The 16,912-nt window shown below is 40.1% G+C and overlaps 1 long non-coding RNA gene across 1 annotated transcript; it reads right to left on the bottom strand.

Annotated features, from left to right (window-relative positions):
* Positions 1-909: 909 nt before the first annotated feature.
* LOC147461009 (uncharacterized) lies at positions 910-5,419 on the bottom strand. Its single transcript, XR_015186418.1, has 3 exons — positions 5,264-5,419; positions 1,532-5,164; positions 910-1,348 (listed from the first exon to the last, which is right to left on the bottom strand). It is a non-coding gene; the product is annotated as an uncharacterized LOC147461009 (long non-coding RNA).
* Positions 5,420-16,912: the final 11,493 nt, after the last annotated feature.

Here is a 16,912-nt window from a genome sequence, read left to right as displayed (position 1 = left end):
TTGTGTACAACAATAAGACACTTGAAGTTGTTGATAGCTTTAAGTACTTTGACCTTGAGATTTTTGGCAAATTACAAGTGGCATGGATGTGATATGCATCATTTGGAAGCCAAAAAAAGAGCGTAGTATGCATTTGAGAACATGTGTAATGCAGGAAACATCAAGTGTTGGGTTCTAAAAAAGTACCTTTCTGACACATTGGTGACATCGGTTCTTCTTTATGAAATTGAAGTGTGGGGTGAGAGCATCTCAAGTCTACTTGGAAAGAGTTTGAGAACGTCCAAAAGAGTTTTCTTACAAACTTTCTCCAAGCTAAGATACAAATGCCATAAATGCTCCTAATTCTTGAGTCAAGATGTCTTCCAATTGAGGTTCCCTTCCAATTGAGGTTATGGGCATCGAAATGGTTGTGGAATACATGATAAATATGAAACAAAACCCCTCACATCGTCTTCCTACGATTTCATGGGAAGAAAGGAAAAAAGTTCAAAAGACACAGAAAAGAAAGATCTTGAGTACAATAAAGAGAGGGGATGGGAACACATCCAAAAACAAACACAAATGTCTTTTTATAGCCTAGGGTACTCACAACATCCCCATCCACTAGCAATCACCATCTAAACTGCACACTTCGGCAAGCAAATCACCAGTATGCATACCAATGCACACACACTCCGTACACAGATAGCAATCATCCCAATTTTTCCTACTTCCAGCATTTCCACAGCACAACACCTCTCTCTGTTTCTCTCTCTCACACACAAACGGCTCGAGGATACACACCACTCACACACCAATGAGCACAGCGGCACCATACACTTTGGAGTAGAGCAAAGATGAGAAGGGGGAAAAGGGGGAAGAAATGACACAAAAAACGGCAATGATTTTCTATTTCTTTGACCAAAATACAATCTACAATCACCAAAGGACCTGCTACATCTTAGCTCCATCATCACAGCCTTGATGAGCCCAGAAAAAACTCCCTCTGGCAGCCTTCATTGGCTTCTTCTCGGTGGAGCTCTCCTTCTCCTGTTCCCATTGCAGAAGCCCAAAAAGAACTCCCTCTAATTGTCAAAAAACCATCCCCTTATGGGCGAGTGTAGCTTTCTCTATTTTTGTCCCATCCTTCTTTTCTTTATATCTTGCCTTTGCATGTGAATCGACCTTTTTCTATTCTCGGATTCCTTGGAGACCAAGGCTCATGTGGGCTCCCTCTTCATTGAGCCGCCCCGAAAGCGCCGTCATGGTGAGAGCCCTCTCCCTCAAAAATACTTTGGCTCATTGGACCACGTCATCATCATCCCCAACATCGTCAACGGCATCCAACAACACTCTGAACTGCCAAAACCTGCCATTTGTCGCACGTAGGTAGCACCCACGTATGAGAGCCTTAGCCAATGGGAGAGGAGCTCTCTCTCTCTCTCTCTCTCTCTCTCTCTCTCTCTCTCTCTCTCTCTCTCTCTCACACACACACACACACACACACACACACACACATACCTAATGGGGCCTCATGTCATAGTATATATACCTCATGTTCTTGTAGCGTGGGTTTTTTTGAAGTGTCGTGGGGCACCTTTGCATGATATGAGCCTCGAAGCTCCCCCAAATCCCCCATTAAAACTTCTCAAATCAAACTTTGTCTCCTGCAACATTGAAAGCATGTCATTTGAGGCTCATGGACCCGATGCCTGAGCCATAAAGACCACGTAAAAAACCTCCACACCGGATTCAAAACTCTAGGATCCTAATGCATCTCAACTTTGCCATGCCCTCTGACCAAGGCCATCAAAACTAGAAAAAATCATTTGGTGTTGCACTATTGGAAACTTCCGCCAACTTCAACTTTCAATGTCTCCAGAACTAGAGCTTTGATCAATGTGCCATCAACTCCTATGGCCTTCATACACCATATACCTTCCATACAAACCCTAGCAAGGCTAAGAAAAATCCAGATGGCACACCGATTGAGGTAGTCAATCTAGCATAGAATTGGCCCTTGGTGAAACTTCAACCGCTCATATCTTGGCCGTTTAACTCCGATTGCAGATCCGACATGCATTGTAATATGAGCACTTCAGGCCCATGAACTCACTTTTTCTCTGGCCCATTATCTGTAACTGTCCAATCCGGTACGTATCTGCAAACCACGTTGAAATTCAAGCTGCCATAACTTTCACCTCGTAGCTCCGTTTGAGAAGCCCTCTTGGCCAGCCTATAGACCGTACTGAGGGTCACCATTGGCACCCAGTGCAAAGCATCTTGGCCTTGAAAAAACACATAAACCACTGCTCCTTCTCTACTCTTGATCTCCATAGTTGCTCAACCACTTTGGCATGCCCTTGAGAGCCCCCATAACCCTGCATTGTACTCTTTTTAGTATCAACATTGTATGCAAGGCATATAGAAGTGGTTTGGGAGATGGGATGCATCACCCTCACTACATGATGCCTCAATAGGCTCCCAAGTGAATGAAGCTTTTCTACAATGCCAATGTATTACGACTTGGGAGGAATCCAATGGGTCACGCTTCATACACTACACCGGCCATATTGCCCCCAACTACAAAACCAAGTCCTGCATTAAAAGAGGAAATGTAATCACCCTTACATGCTTGATCATATCCCCTGGTCAGTGATAGGCACTATCGTAGCCATTTTGGCTTAGCTCCGCTCCCACTCCCTTCGATACTAGACAGGACGTTGGGGCAATGGAGAAGAGTCAAATTGATTGTGCACATTATGCTCACTGCAAGTTTGAGAGTCTGAGTACCGCACACCACTAGAGTGCTCAGATTTTGGTCTCATCCAAACTTTCTTCCCTCACATTTTTAGCCATGAAATTAGATCTACATACTTTCCTCTCCTAGCCACAATGTGGGCTCTCCATTGCGACACCACCACCACAATTTTGGAGCATCAAGGATCACTCATTAACCACACACATACTACATCATAGGTAACTTTGGTCCGATACATTATATTTGACCTACAAGGACGGTAATAAAATCTCTCTCTCTCTCTCTCTCTCTCTCTCTCTCTCTCTCTCTCTCTATATTGTTGTTTGCGACATTGGCTAGTGGGCAACAGAGAAATTGGTGTGATGTTGCTGATGTTGTCTCCTCACGAGGTTGTGAGCGTTTTGTCTTTAATTGGCTAAAGTTAGCATTTATGCACCACTTTTAGTGGCTCTAAAAATCAATAGGGCACCATATACTTGGATCATAATCAGCTTTATATAAGCATTGGTACCCAACCCCTTCATTCAATCTTTTTTGTTGTATCAATTTCTTCGTGGTCCCTTAAGAAGCTTATCACCTTCTCGCTTAGTGAATGTACCTAAGTACAACATTTAGATAGTTACTCTATGGACACTTTGCATATAAAATCTCAACAAGAAACATCCTTCATGAATTAGTGAAAATGATTTAGTCCGGGCATGGCTTCGTTATGTGATTTTATGGTTTTGTCAATATAAAAAACTCACCATTATGAGTTTTGCAAAAAAAAGAAAGAGTAACGATCTCTTCTCAAGCTATCAAATCCAGCGATCCCACGTTTTAGGGACAAATGGAAGAGTATTTTAGAGATTCATAAAACAATATATATATATATATATATATATATATATATATATATATATGTGTGTGTGTGTGTGTGTATATACACATACACGTATATATAAAGGGGGAAGGGATTCCGGAAGCCCCTCCTCTCACGTGTCCTCATTTTTTGCATCCAATTGCCTTTAGCCAGTGTGTACTAACAGCCCGTGGTGTGTGTGTGTGTGTGTGTGTGTGTGTGTGTGAGAGAGAGAGAGAGAGAGAGAGAGAGAGAGGTGTGTTGCCGTTGGAGGCAACGCCTAGAGACTAGTGAATAGTTACGTTCTCTAAAGATAATTGTAGCAAGAATGTGAAAGAGACTAATCGGAGGAAGAGAGTGAGTGCATGCCGATTTGGGTTTCTATTAAGTATATTCAAGTGTGCCTATGTGGGCTCAATTATCTCTTTTTATTTCTCATGTACTTCAAACTAGTCCCAATGAAGTGGGATAATCCAGTCGACATGCCTGTCTCGATTACTAGTTAGTAAAATGAAGGGGTAGGGAGTCCCACTTGGCGACTTCTCACGTACTTCAAACCAGTACCGATGAAGTGGGATAAACCAATCGATATGCCTGTCTAGATTACTAGTTAGTAAAATGAAGGGGTAAAGAATGATCATTTAATGACCATTAATAATGTTGACGACCACATGGAGATCGACATATGTCGGGAGCCATGGTGGGAGTCAATATTATGGGAATGGTCATTTTAGTGACCATTCCCGGCCGTCAAGGTCGTTGGGAGGGGGGCCAGGTACAGAGGTTCGACTACAGTAGAGATTGCACAGGGTGAGATTGCAGTGATCGAGTACGGTGGTTCACTACAGAGATTGGATTCCATATGCTGACTTGTTGATCGCTGTTGACGTGCCATGCAATCATTTGCAAAAGATTAAACAAGATTCCGCCTGCTAATGTGGCATGCATCCAGCAGCTGCAACACTTGATCCTGTAGGAGAAGCGTGGGTGAACGAAGGGCCTAGATCTTTTGCCCCCCGACCAACGACCTCGACGGAAGAATCATTAAATGGTGGTGACTACATCAATCTATCTGAAAGCAATACAATTTCCTTTCACGAAAGGAAAATAAACAGTCATCTCATTCTCTCAAAACCTCAATTTCATGACCCTCTAATGAATGCGGATCCATGCTGTAATTCTCACTATAATCATACCTTACATGCCCCTTAACAAAACCTAGCTATCATAAATGGCGGATGGAAGGAAGAGCTACATTTTTGAAGATCACATTATGCAAGAGGAATGAGATAACAAATCAGCCTCACGCCATGTCCTTAAGAGGATATGGCGTCTCCATACATTTTATTGCAGCAGTAAGGAGCAAAAGCTTGTTAGATAAATGCAAGGAGGGATGTTGAAACTTTGGGCTTGGAACTACAAACAAGAGTACGCATTCAAGCGAGGGGGGCGGGCACTTCTCTGCGAAATGCCGTTGCTCGGTGCTTGCGGCCCAACCAATAGCAACACAGGCACAAGCCTAACAGTACGAAGAATCCGGGGATGGAGATGTACACATAGCCTGTCATTGTGCCCTAGTAGTCCTGCATAGCACCAGTGTAGGTGTTAGCACAATATGATTTAGCTTAGCTTAACCTTAACATGCTTTCCCTTCAATATAATTAATTACAAATTAACGTTACCTTATCCCCTTATTTTAATACAATAGTACAAGTAAGCAAGTTCGGCTGCGTTATTTGAGTGTTTATGTAGAGGCATTGAAAGGCTGCCCCTTTTTTTGGGGGCCATACTCTCTGAAATGCTGTCATTTTAACACGGCCTCTTAGTCACTTCAAGTAGACTTTAAGTTAAAGGGTTAAGCAAAGGGTTGAAGTCTTTTTTCAACAATGAAGCAACCTGCTATTCCTTCTCATCCAAGCAATGCCACCTTGAAAGCAAACTTTTTACCGCTTATACACAATCCTTTTCCCTGCTTCCTCGAATCCTTATATTGACGCTAATAGTCCCTTTTTTTTTCAATTTAATAAAGCCATACTTACAACTGTGAGTGGAGTATATATTAGCATACTATCAATACAAATTACAACACCGCCATGCTCCAAATGAGCCATGGTGGACATTAGGAAACATAGTTTCTAACTTATGATTCTATACATAGGGGGGTGTTTACAAGGAAGCTTGTAAACGGTGGAAACGGGCCTTTGTCGGGCGTTATTTCATAGTTAGGTCAATTAGTTCGATTTGACATTTACCGACTGTAATTATCGTAGGAATTGTATAGTACAGAGTGAGACAAACTCTAGCTCGGGTACTTATAAATAGGACCCACTCTTCCATTTTGCAGGGTTGTCATTCCGTAGATTGGACCGAGTCCTTGTAATCATTCAACTCTTACTCTTAGCATCATTGGGCTCGAGAACTTTCTACATGATCATGATGAAGATACATACTCAGATCTGGAGAGGTTCCACATGTTGTATGTTGGGGCCAAACAAATGATCGACTAGTGGACACGTTATTATATGCAAGCTTTCCCCATATCCCAACACAATCCAATTATTAGAGAGCTATAGAATATTTACTAATTGTAGATGATATGTTGGTAAACTCTCACACACAACAACTCACATGTTGTGAATGTTCAAAGCTTAAGGTTGCATTTGTAAATGCTTCTAGGAAACCGTCCTTTATACCAATGTATGAAAGACATCAGGTTGAAAATGCAGGTGTTGTTAACAAAAATGCAGATTTCTTGGAGAATACTGGATCAAAAAGTGACGATGTTTTTTGAAAACAACGCATTAAACAGCAAAGGGCCCAAGACCAAGATGAGCCTTCAGGAACAAGATGCAAGGGAATCAAATAGTTTGGAGCTTCTCTCATAAAAAATCTAATATCTAACTAATTCAAATGATTTCTTATATTAAACTAATCATTTAATGTGGGAGAATAAACGAGAACAAGAGTTAGAATATAGACATGTGCTTATGGATCTATCTCAGCATGGGACCAAAGTCAATGGGTCCAAATGAGAGATGGTCTGTCAAAGAGAAATGCTAGCTAATGGAGCTTGAGAGACCTTAGGGTTAGCCTCATTAAAGACCTCCAAAGGTTAGCGTTAAAAGTCCTTAGACAGTCCTTAGACCTAGGACCTTTGGCAAGCTAGGGCTGAGCTTGAGGTGGTAACCCGGCCCAAGCTTGAGGTGCTTGTCGTGCTTGTTGACTAAGGTGCTTGAGGTGCTTGTCATGCTTGATGATTAAGGTGCTTGAGGTGCTTATCATGTTTTATGGCTAAGGTACTTGAGAGACTTCATGACTAAGGTGCTCAAGGGGTGAGATGTTCCCAAATTCAACATGCATCCCTATACAAGGGGGGGGGCGAGCCCTACAAGTAGGGACATGAGAGAACACACACACACACACTCACTCAAGGCAACTTAAGTCCAAAGAGGCAACAAGGACACATGTCAAGCTCCTCCCCATGTTGCCCTCATAAGGTGCCTAAAGCCTATTGGTTGACCTCTAAAGGGATCCAATGAGAATTTAGTTTATTTAAATAATTATCTAGAAATTATCAAGCCCTCTTTCTCAAAGGCGTAAGGAGGACACTTGTCCAAATTCTACCCTTGTTGCTTGATATGAACTAAGCATGTGATTGGCTAGGCTTGCAGGGGTCCAATCAAATTCAAGTATGGGCTACAAGGAGGGGTTGACAAAAGCAAGTTGGGGGTGTGCTTGGGGGTATACTCTCTCTCACACACACTCACATACTCTGCGTGCAAGAACTCCATCTCCTTCTCCAAGCTTGAGCAGTTGAGAGCCTACACCAACAACTCTTTGCTATGGAATGCAAATCCAACCAAGAGCCATGCTTCAATGCTATGCTAGCCATCTTCTCTATCTCCATTACTATGCTACTATGCTATGCTAAGATCTATGAGCAATGGTACGAGAGGACACTATTTCTTTCTTGTAAGTTACTTCTTCTTCCCCTTCCCTACCTTCATTCTCTGCTAGCTCTCTCCACCTTTGAAGGTGTTTGAGGCCTTGGGCCCTACAAGAGGTTGTGTACACTTGAGACATTTTTAGCGACGAAAATACATTGGGTTTTTATCCTCCATGGTGTCGCTAAGACCATCACTAACAGCGTCGCTACGGGAACGTCGCTATAAGCTCGCTATAACCGTCGCTATATAGGTCGATATATAGCGACGCTTATAGCGACGGTTACAAGCTACCTTTGGGTGGCAGGCCATCAACCATATTGAATGTTTCAATAATAGAGTAGAACTAAATGAATCCAAGATAAGCCCATATTCACCTTTGAAAGAAAGTGCAAGGTATAGATCCAAAGTAGTCACCCACAAGACAATATAACCATTAACTCCATCATCCATAGTATTGTTTGAAGAATAAAGATACAAAACTAACAAAAGTAAATTGATGAAAGTAAATCAATGACAATTGTACACATCATAGGCAAAAGCACTTGATTGTTAAGATTTGCAAATGTAATAGTTACAACACCATTGTCATTATTGAGAAAATATACATGGTTTTCCAATAGTTACAAAAAGACGTATACACGTCATCTCATTATACATGCTATGACAAAAGAAAAATAATGCTATCTAGCTACGGCTACACTGACATCGTCTAATCAGACATCTCATCGCGTCCAAGCGGCGTATCTGTCGGATTTTGCAGAAAAAGAAAATAAGTTTTTTCTAAGTATAAACATATAATTTACAAAACAATACAACAAATAGAAAATAATAAATCCTAATACTAACCATGCTACCACGAGAACTCAGAATGTCCATCAGGGCGTTTAAGCCCTTTCTGCCTGCGTATTCGTGCTCGTACGGTGTGCGGTCACGTACTGTCATCGACCACTGTTCAAAACATACAAAAAATCCAATATGTTAGAATTTAAATGTACAAATAGACGTAACTACCAAACCTGAAGAGCAATGTAAAAACACTTACAAAATTGACCTCAAATGATGCCCACCCGCCCGCTCCCCAAGTGGTGCGAGCTCCCTGCCTCTACTCACGCTTTGGCTGTCTCCTTTTGTTGCTTCCACTTGTTAGGATTCTCACATGCTGCTTGCTTTGCATTCTTCCAATCTTCTTTGGCCAGCCAATCTGGTCTGTTCCACCCATGCTTTATTGCTTTTTGCAGTTCAGAACGCTTGTGCGTGTAGTATTCGCGCATTCGAATCTTCATCAGGTCTTCATTGAAGCGCTCATCCTGTGTTGACACGAGAAACTCCTCATGGAGCATGCTGATGACTCTATATTTTAATTCACTTGGTACTTCACTCTAAGTGTTTAGAATGTAGTGTCTAAACACCTGAGAGCAAAGACCATGCATGCGCAAGATCACCTTCTTGCCTTCATCATCCAAGATGGTGCCGCCGCCGAAGTCAATGAAGTACGGCAAGCCCTCTCGCCTGTGACGCGTGAACCTGGGTGTCCCAACAGGGGTCTCTAGCGGCATGTCGATGGGGGTATGGACGTCAAGTGTCTCCATTGGAGTCTGGGCCCCGCAGCGAGGAGTGTTAACTAGGGTGACTCCCGGAGGAGTAGGTAGTGGTGTGTAGCCAGGAACGGCCGATAGCCGCGCAAAACCTGGTGTAGATGGCGATGACGTGACTGGTGTGGGGGCGGGTAAAGAAGGGGAAGGTAAAGAGCCTCGTTGAGCACGAGGCGGTGTCGAGGCATGAGTGGCGGCATCCCCACAACAACCGCCATCGCCACCACTAGAGCGTCGGTGCTTAGACGAGTTGAAGATCGTCTCGTCGACACCGAAGCTTCGGAGCGCAGTGAATACTCCAAAACAGAGGGAGACGCTGAAGGAGTTTTATCGAACCATCGGATGCTGTCTGCGGCCAATATTGCTCCATACGATCCACATTTCTAAGGTCACCCCTGGCTCCCAAAGTATCTTTCTTGCTGGTCTGATGATCCCATAACAGATTACCCACATTCTTGAATATGTGCATTGGATCAAGCAAGTGATTGATCATGAGTCGCGGCCAATATGGTAACTCGTACCATAGAGAAAGTCTTCATCCCTGGGGACAAATTGTCATCACACATCTCCCCCAAAAAGCCGTCGTATAACACTTGATTCTTTGGAAGATACACTTGATGACCTTCGTAGATTTGCTTCTTCAATGAGGGCACCCGACGTGCATTAATTATAGACAACTTTAGTCGATCCCCACTTGCCACCCCGCGCTCACACGTGCTTGTTTACTTTTTGATGACTACCACATTTATTTGACAGTTAAAATAATGGTTCCTTTCAATTTCTAGTAATAGTGATTCCTTAAAACGAAGTATTGAAAACAGCATTAGAAAACATTCTTAATCAAACAGACATCGTTAGACTTAAGACAAGGTACTTCAACTAAAAAAATAATCTTTGACAACCATGAACAATACTCATCTTGTCTCAAGATCACCTATAAAAAGGTGAAAAATGGCACCCATTCCTTTATTGAAATTTTGGGGTTGAAAAAGACCACCCAAAAGTTTGGGGTGTCCATACTCCAAACCAGATGCCCATACAATCGGGCTGCCCTCCTTGGATAAGAAATGGTATTCTAAGATATGTACATATATACACATGCATGAAGTAAAGACTCTTCATACAAGGGGTAATCCACTTATCATTAACTAAAAAACTTTCATTGCTCATCACCTGAAGTAAAAATATTTCAAGGAATCAGAGGTATATTGAGACAAGTTATCTTAAGGATGATCAATCAGATCTTTCCTAGTTCACCTATACTAACCAAAACATTTCTTTCCTAGTTTAAGAAATAAATGAACAATGTTTCTTGGAAGGTATCCTTCTTTTCTCAGAAAATTTAATATTTCCTAAGTTCCTAACTATTCCCTAACGGATGCAATCTTATAGCTTCAAAGGATTTACACTACTTCTTAAATTATTTCATAACCAAGGACTGGTCCGGAATCTGCTAAGGTTCAGAGGCACGAATACTCTTGTTTGTTCGAATGCTACTTGGTCCGGCCCTCATGGTTGTGATTGGCCCTCGTCCTCTTGGTGGTATCCTTCTTGGAAGGTATCCTTCTTTTCTCAGAAAATTTAATATTTCCTAAGTTCCTAACTATTCCCTAATGGATGCAATCTTATAGCTTCAAAAGGATTTACACTACTTCTTAAATTATTTCATAACCAAGGACTGGTCCGGAATCCGCTAAGGTTCGGAGGCACGAATACTCTTGTTTGTTCGAATGCTACTTGGTCCAGCCCTCATGGTTGTGATTGGCCCTCGTCCTCTTGGTGGTATCATCCTCCATTTGTTGATTTGCACGAGTTCTTTTTAGGGCCAGATTCTTTATCCTTATGAAAGGATGTTTATCCATTAGGTAAAGTATTAATTTTTTAAAACTTATCACAAGAACTCCCCACAACTCATTTTCACCAATTAATTTAATGTAATTTTTCCCAGAGTCTAATTTTTTATTGGACTATGGTACTATAAGGAATTAATATTTATGCAAAATTATTATCATAGTTTTTGAATACTTTGATTTAGCTATAAGATCTCTCACCCAATCCCAATAATTAATCTGCTACTTTTGCCCTTTGATTTATAGTAAAAAATAGTAAAGTTTTGATATGGTAATTTTCTAAACTAAATATCTGAGCAAGATAATTATATCCTAGCTTCCTCATGGTGCAATTAAGCTTTCTTTTAATTATAATCAAAAGTACAACATTTTAAACTTAATAATTATTATAATCAAACATCTAATCAAGATAGCTTTCTTGTAGTGTATTCTAACTCTAGAAGTTATCTTATAAATTTCTAAATAAATTTACTAATTATTTCTTTTATTATTTTTCTAAACACAAATAGGGCATAAAAATTAGTAAAGCAAGTTAACTCATTAGAATAATTTTATCACAATTTTGGAACAATGATTTCTAACTTTGAAATTATTCTATAAAAATCTAAGTTAGTTTACTAATTATCCCTTTTACTTTTCGGCTAAAAACAAAGAATTTGGGACATAGTAAATAGTAAAACTAATTATCTCATTGTGACATTTTCATCACAAGTTCTTAGCAGTGTATTATAGCTCTAAAAATTATGTTATAAACTTCTAAGTTAATTTACTAATTATTACGTTTAATTTTTTGCTAAAAACAGACAATTTAGGACATAGTATTTGGTATAACTAATTACCCCATTGGTATATTTCTATCACAAGTTCTTAAACAATGTATTCTAATTTTGAAAATTATCTTATAAATTTCTAAGTTAATTTACTAATGACCCCTTTTAAGTTTCTGTTAAAAACAAATAGTTCAAGACAAAGTAGTTAGTAAAACTAGTCACCTCACTAGGATACTTTTATCATAAATTTCTAACATATATTGTAATTGTCAAAATTAATTTATATTTTTTCAAATTAACTTTCTCTTTTAATTTCTAGTTAGAAATAGATAATCTTGGGTTTAGTAATTAGTTTCAACCAACTATGTGATAAATACCATGGCTGGTTAGCAATGTGAAGCTTCTTTGAGAATTATCTCATGATTTATTAAGATATATGTCTAAGTTTCTCATTACTTATATGCTGAAAAATAGACAATTTTTATTTTGATAAATACCAAAATTAAGTAAAAAACATTTCACATAATTTTCATAGCTTTTTAATAGTTTATAGAAGTTTTTAAAATTAATTTATAATTACCTAAGCTGATTTGATGTATTTCTCCTTCACTAAGGTCAAAATTAGGCAATTATAGTCCCGATATCGGTTAATAATTAACAAAATTATTGTTCTTAATCAAATATGTAGTATTCAACAATTTAATTATGTATAAGAGAATAATTGTCAATAAAAAGAAGGGAAATATTTGCTAATAAATAATATAATTAGAAAAATAGACCTAAATTAATTTGCCTTCCACTAATCGAACGGAATTGGGGTTGATTATCTTGATTAATTGCTTAGAGTTTTTGCTCTCTAGAGATTTTTGGGTAGACATTAAAAAATGTGAAGACTAGGGGCCTATTTTATAGTTTTTATGGCAACGAGGGCTTGCATTTAGTAGTTCCCAGCTCTCTCAACATGCCCCCAAACCGAGGAAGTGCTTCTTGCTACCATTTGAATCTTTGGCAGGTCTAAAATATCCCCCCTATCACCTGCCCAACTTGAATTTTCTAATTTGCTAACTTCAGTTTATTTTTCTCCTAGAAACATCTGACCCATGTGACAAAGTATTTGGTAGGCCATGTGAAAAGCCCATGTGATTTAATAATTGTTGAAGTTCTTCAATTATATATTTCACTAAAGTGACCATGAAAACTTTCGGCAAGGATTCGAGGGTCAGTTTTGGTCCGAACTCGATTCAAAAAATTCTTAGTTGAAGTAAAGTTGTGCTTAAGATTCTAAAAATACAAATTACATCTTATTGACTTGCAGATTCAAGATTCTTTAATTAGCTTTGTACACTTTTTCTTTATTGTAGGAAAACTAGGAACCTTACAAAGAAGTACTTTAAAAGATGGTGGCACAACGTGAAGGAAAGTTGTCTTCACATCCATCTGGACAAGTTTCATGTCCTCAATGGCTACTAGTCCAAGCACAAAGTGCAATGTAATCATTTTGACTACTGGAGAGAAAATATCATCAAAATCCACAACTTTCCTTTGCTTGTCGAAACCTTTAGCAACCAATCTATCCTTATACTTAGGCTCAGGATCTTTTGTTTTGCACCTCTTCTTATACATCCATTTGCAAGGCAACTCTTGTTTTCCATTTGGAAACTCTTTTAATTTCCAAGTTTCATTAGCCATAATCAAGTTGTACTCAGATTGCATTGCCTGCTCTCACTTTACGCTATCTTCCATCCCAATAGCCTCTTGATAGCACGTAGGCTCTCGGAAATCAGTTACCAACAAATAGTCTAACCCTGGATGAAAACTCTCAAGGGCACAAGAGACACGTGTAGATCTCCTACTACCTGACTGCTTGACTCTGTTCACTTGGGAGCATCACTAGCTCTCTCTCGAGAATTACTAGCAAGGATTTCATTCACGTCTTTACGTTAAGTGTGAAGTGGTAATAACTCATGTTATTAACACTCCATGGGAGTGTTAATAACATCAAATTCACAATGACTTGCTAAAATCGGGAGTTCCTGTTTACCCATCGGGCAATCTGAGTTGCCCGGCGGGCCCCAAAGGGCCCCCTTCATAGCCCGACGGGCTTGACATTCCCTCCAATTTTTGCAAAGAGGCACCACATTTTGAGGAGCCTATATAAACAGTGGTCCATCCTCTCAAACAACCATTTTTCCACACTCTCTAGAGTCCTTACTAGAGCTAAAATTTGAGAATTACCCTTGAGCTTTATCAGATAATTTTTTTGCATTTTTTCTTCTCTATAAGAACGTCTAAAAATAGTTACCTCCCTTGGGTGTCTATCCACCTGGAAACATGTTTCACTAGGGATCATCCTCGTGAATGGCTTAGGTGGTGCAAGTGCTTGGGGCTCATTGTTATTGTTGGAATGGAGCGCTCCTCATCACTACACTGACGTACTTGTATTTTATGACTAGTTACCTCCCCTTGGTGTCTATCCGCATGGAAACGGGTTTGGGTAGGGAGCATCCTCGTGGATGGTTTAGGTGGTGCAAGTGCTTGGGGCTCATTTCTATTGTTGGAATGGAGCATTCCTCATTACTACACCGTTGTACTTGTGTTTTACGACTAGTTACCTCCCTTGGGCGTCTATCCGCCTAGAAACAGGTTTGGGTAGGGAGAATCCTCGTGGATGGTTTAGGTGGTGCAAGTGATTGGGGCTCATTTCTATTGTTGGAATGGAGCACTCCTCATCACTACACCGACGTGCTTGTGTTTTTACGACTAGTTACCTCTCCTGGGTGTCTATCTGCCTGGGAACGGGTTTGGGTAGGGAGCATCCTCATGGATGGTTTAGGTGGTGCAAGTGCTTGGGGATCATTTCTATTGTTGGAATGGAGCACTCCTCATCACTACATCGACGTACTTGTGTTTTACGTCTAGTTACCTCCCTTGTGTGTCTATCCGCCTGGAAACGGGTTTGGGTAGGGAGCATCCTCGTGGTGGTTTAGGCATTAGGAAGAGAATGTGATCTAGGAGGGCCTCTTTATTTGGCAGTTTAAGGAAGTCAGACCTTTAGTATTAAGAAAGCAATAAAAAGATGGCTTTTGAATTCAAATAGGCAAAACGGCTAGTTTATTTGAATTCAAGGTTTCCTCCCAAAATGGAATTTAAAATCTAGCTGGTAAAACCATATCATGTAGCATATCTATGGAGAGAGCTTGACGCGTAGATTGCAGATCTACGATCTTCGCTCAAATCGGAGATCACAAGTGGGAGTTATGGAAGGCCGAAAATCATAAAACTTTCCACCTCCTTTTTGGGGGAAAAAGTGCATCCTTTGACCACTCTTACACATCTCTTACACACCCACCATTCTTGCACACATGGCGTACACCTATTCGTCAAAATGTTAATCACCTCCATAAGCTCATGGCAAATAAAGAGGCCCTCCTACACCCCATCCTCTTCCTAATGGTGGTGTAAGTGCTTGGGGCTTTTTTCTATTGTTGGAATGGAGTGCTCCTTGTCAGTACACCGTTGTACTTGTATTTTAGATTAGTTACCTCCCCTCGATGTCTATTTGTCTAGAAATAGATTTGGGCATCCTCGTGGATGGTTTAGGTGGTGCAAGTGCTTGGGGCTCATATTGTTGGAATGGAGCGCTCCTTGTCACTACACCAATTTCACACTATTTTTTTTTCCCTATATAGTAATGCTTGGTGGGCTCCTAAAGCTATCCGAAGGGCCTCTAATGTTGCTCGTTGGGCTAGGGCTCTAGCCCCGAAGGCCCTGGAGGGTCTCGGAGGGCTAGGGCTCTATCCCGGAGGACAAAATTGACCGAACGATCTGGTAGCCTTCAGGTCACGTGGTCATTTTTTGTGAATGTGAAGACTTGTGAATTGAGAATTTTGCTAATTAACAGTGTGATCACAAAAAAAAACACGTGATCACACTTGTGAATTGAGAATTTTTCTAATTAACAGTGTGATCACAAAAAAAAACACGGGATTTCAAATTCACGTGATCACGTGAATCCAAAATCCCTGATTACTGGTGGTAGGTACATCACGAGTAGACTGAGTTGTTTGCGTGAGTGAACTTGAGGCTACATCCTCGAATCTCACTTTGCAATATTCAACCTCTTTCACAAATTTTTTGTTAATTTTTGACTCATTGAAGATCACTTGTGAGCTACGAATAACTTTCTACAATGCCGAGTGCCAGAGGTGATAAACCATCTCTCCATCTATACCATAGCCAATGAAGATACATTTGTGTGACTTGGGGTCAAGATTCTTTCTAATCTCTTTAGGTACATATGAGAATGCCTCACACCCAAACACACATAATTAGGCTTCAAAAATAATTGGTCTTCTTGCCAATCCACATCTCTTACAAAATCTTGTAGTTCAATGGTGTACTAGGCTACCTATTGATTACATGCACCACTGTCATAATAGCCTATCCCCAAAACTATTGAGGTATATTTATCATAGAAAACATGGAAATGAACCTCTCCACACTATTTCTAATCATTCACTCAACAACTCCATTCTAATATGGTCTATATGGAGTAGTAAATTGTCTTTAAATTCCTCTTTTGCTACAAATATTTTTGAACTTAGTAGAGATGTACTCTCCCCCATTGTCAGTGCGCATTGCCTTCAACTTCTTGCCTAATTGCTTCTCAAACATAGCTAGGAGATTTTGGAAGACACTAAAGACTTCATCTTTCCTCTCTAGGAGGTAAACCCACACCTTTTGAGTACATTCATCTATGAAAGTTAAGAAATATAACTCCCCCTAGAGACTTATGCGGCATAGTCCCACAAAGTTTACTACGAACCAATCTAGGGATTTTCTAGCCTCCTATCCAAAGTAGAAGTGGTAAGCCTAGCGTGTTTCTTGTATACGCAATGCTCACACAAATTGAAATCAGAATAGTTTCACATAGGGATATAGTCAGAACGTTGTAATTGCTTCATTTCCTTCTGACTCATGTGACCAAGCCGCTATGCCATAACTGAGTAGAAGGCATAGAGATAGAATTCTCTTTCACACTAGAGATATACAAAGAGTACAATGAGCCATTATTTTGACCTTTGAGTATGACAAAGTGTCCTTTTCTTATTATCAAGAAACCATTGACAAACACTATAGTGTATCCAAGGTCATCAAATTGTCTTGTTGAAA

Source organism: Adiantum capillus-veneris, chromosome 3 (assembly GCF_014529385.1).
Source record: "Adiantum capillus-veneris isolate H3 chromosome 3, ASM1452938v2, whole genome shotgun sequence".
NCBI classification, from domain to species: Eukaryota; Viridiplantae; Streptophyta; class Polypodiopsida; order Polypodiales; family Pteridaceae; genus Adiantum; species Adiantum capillus-veneris.
The sequence above is the reverse complement of the archived record's forward strand: the minus strand, read 5'-3'. Positions and strand labels throughout refer to the sequence as shown.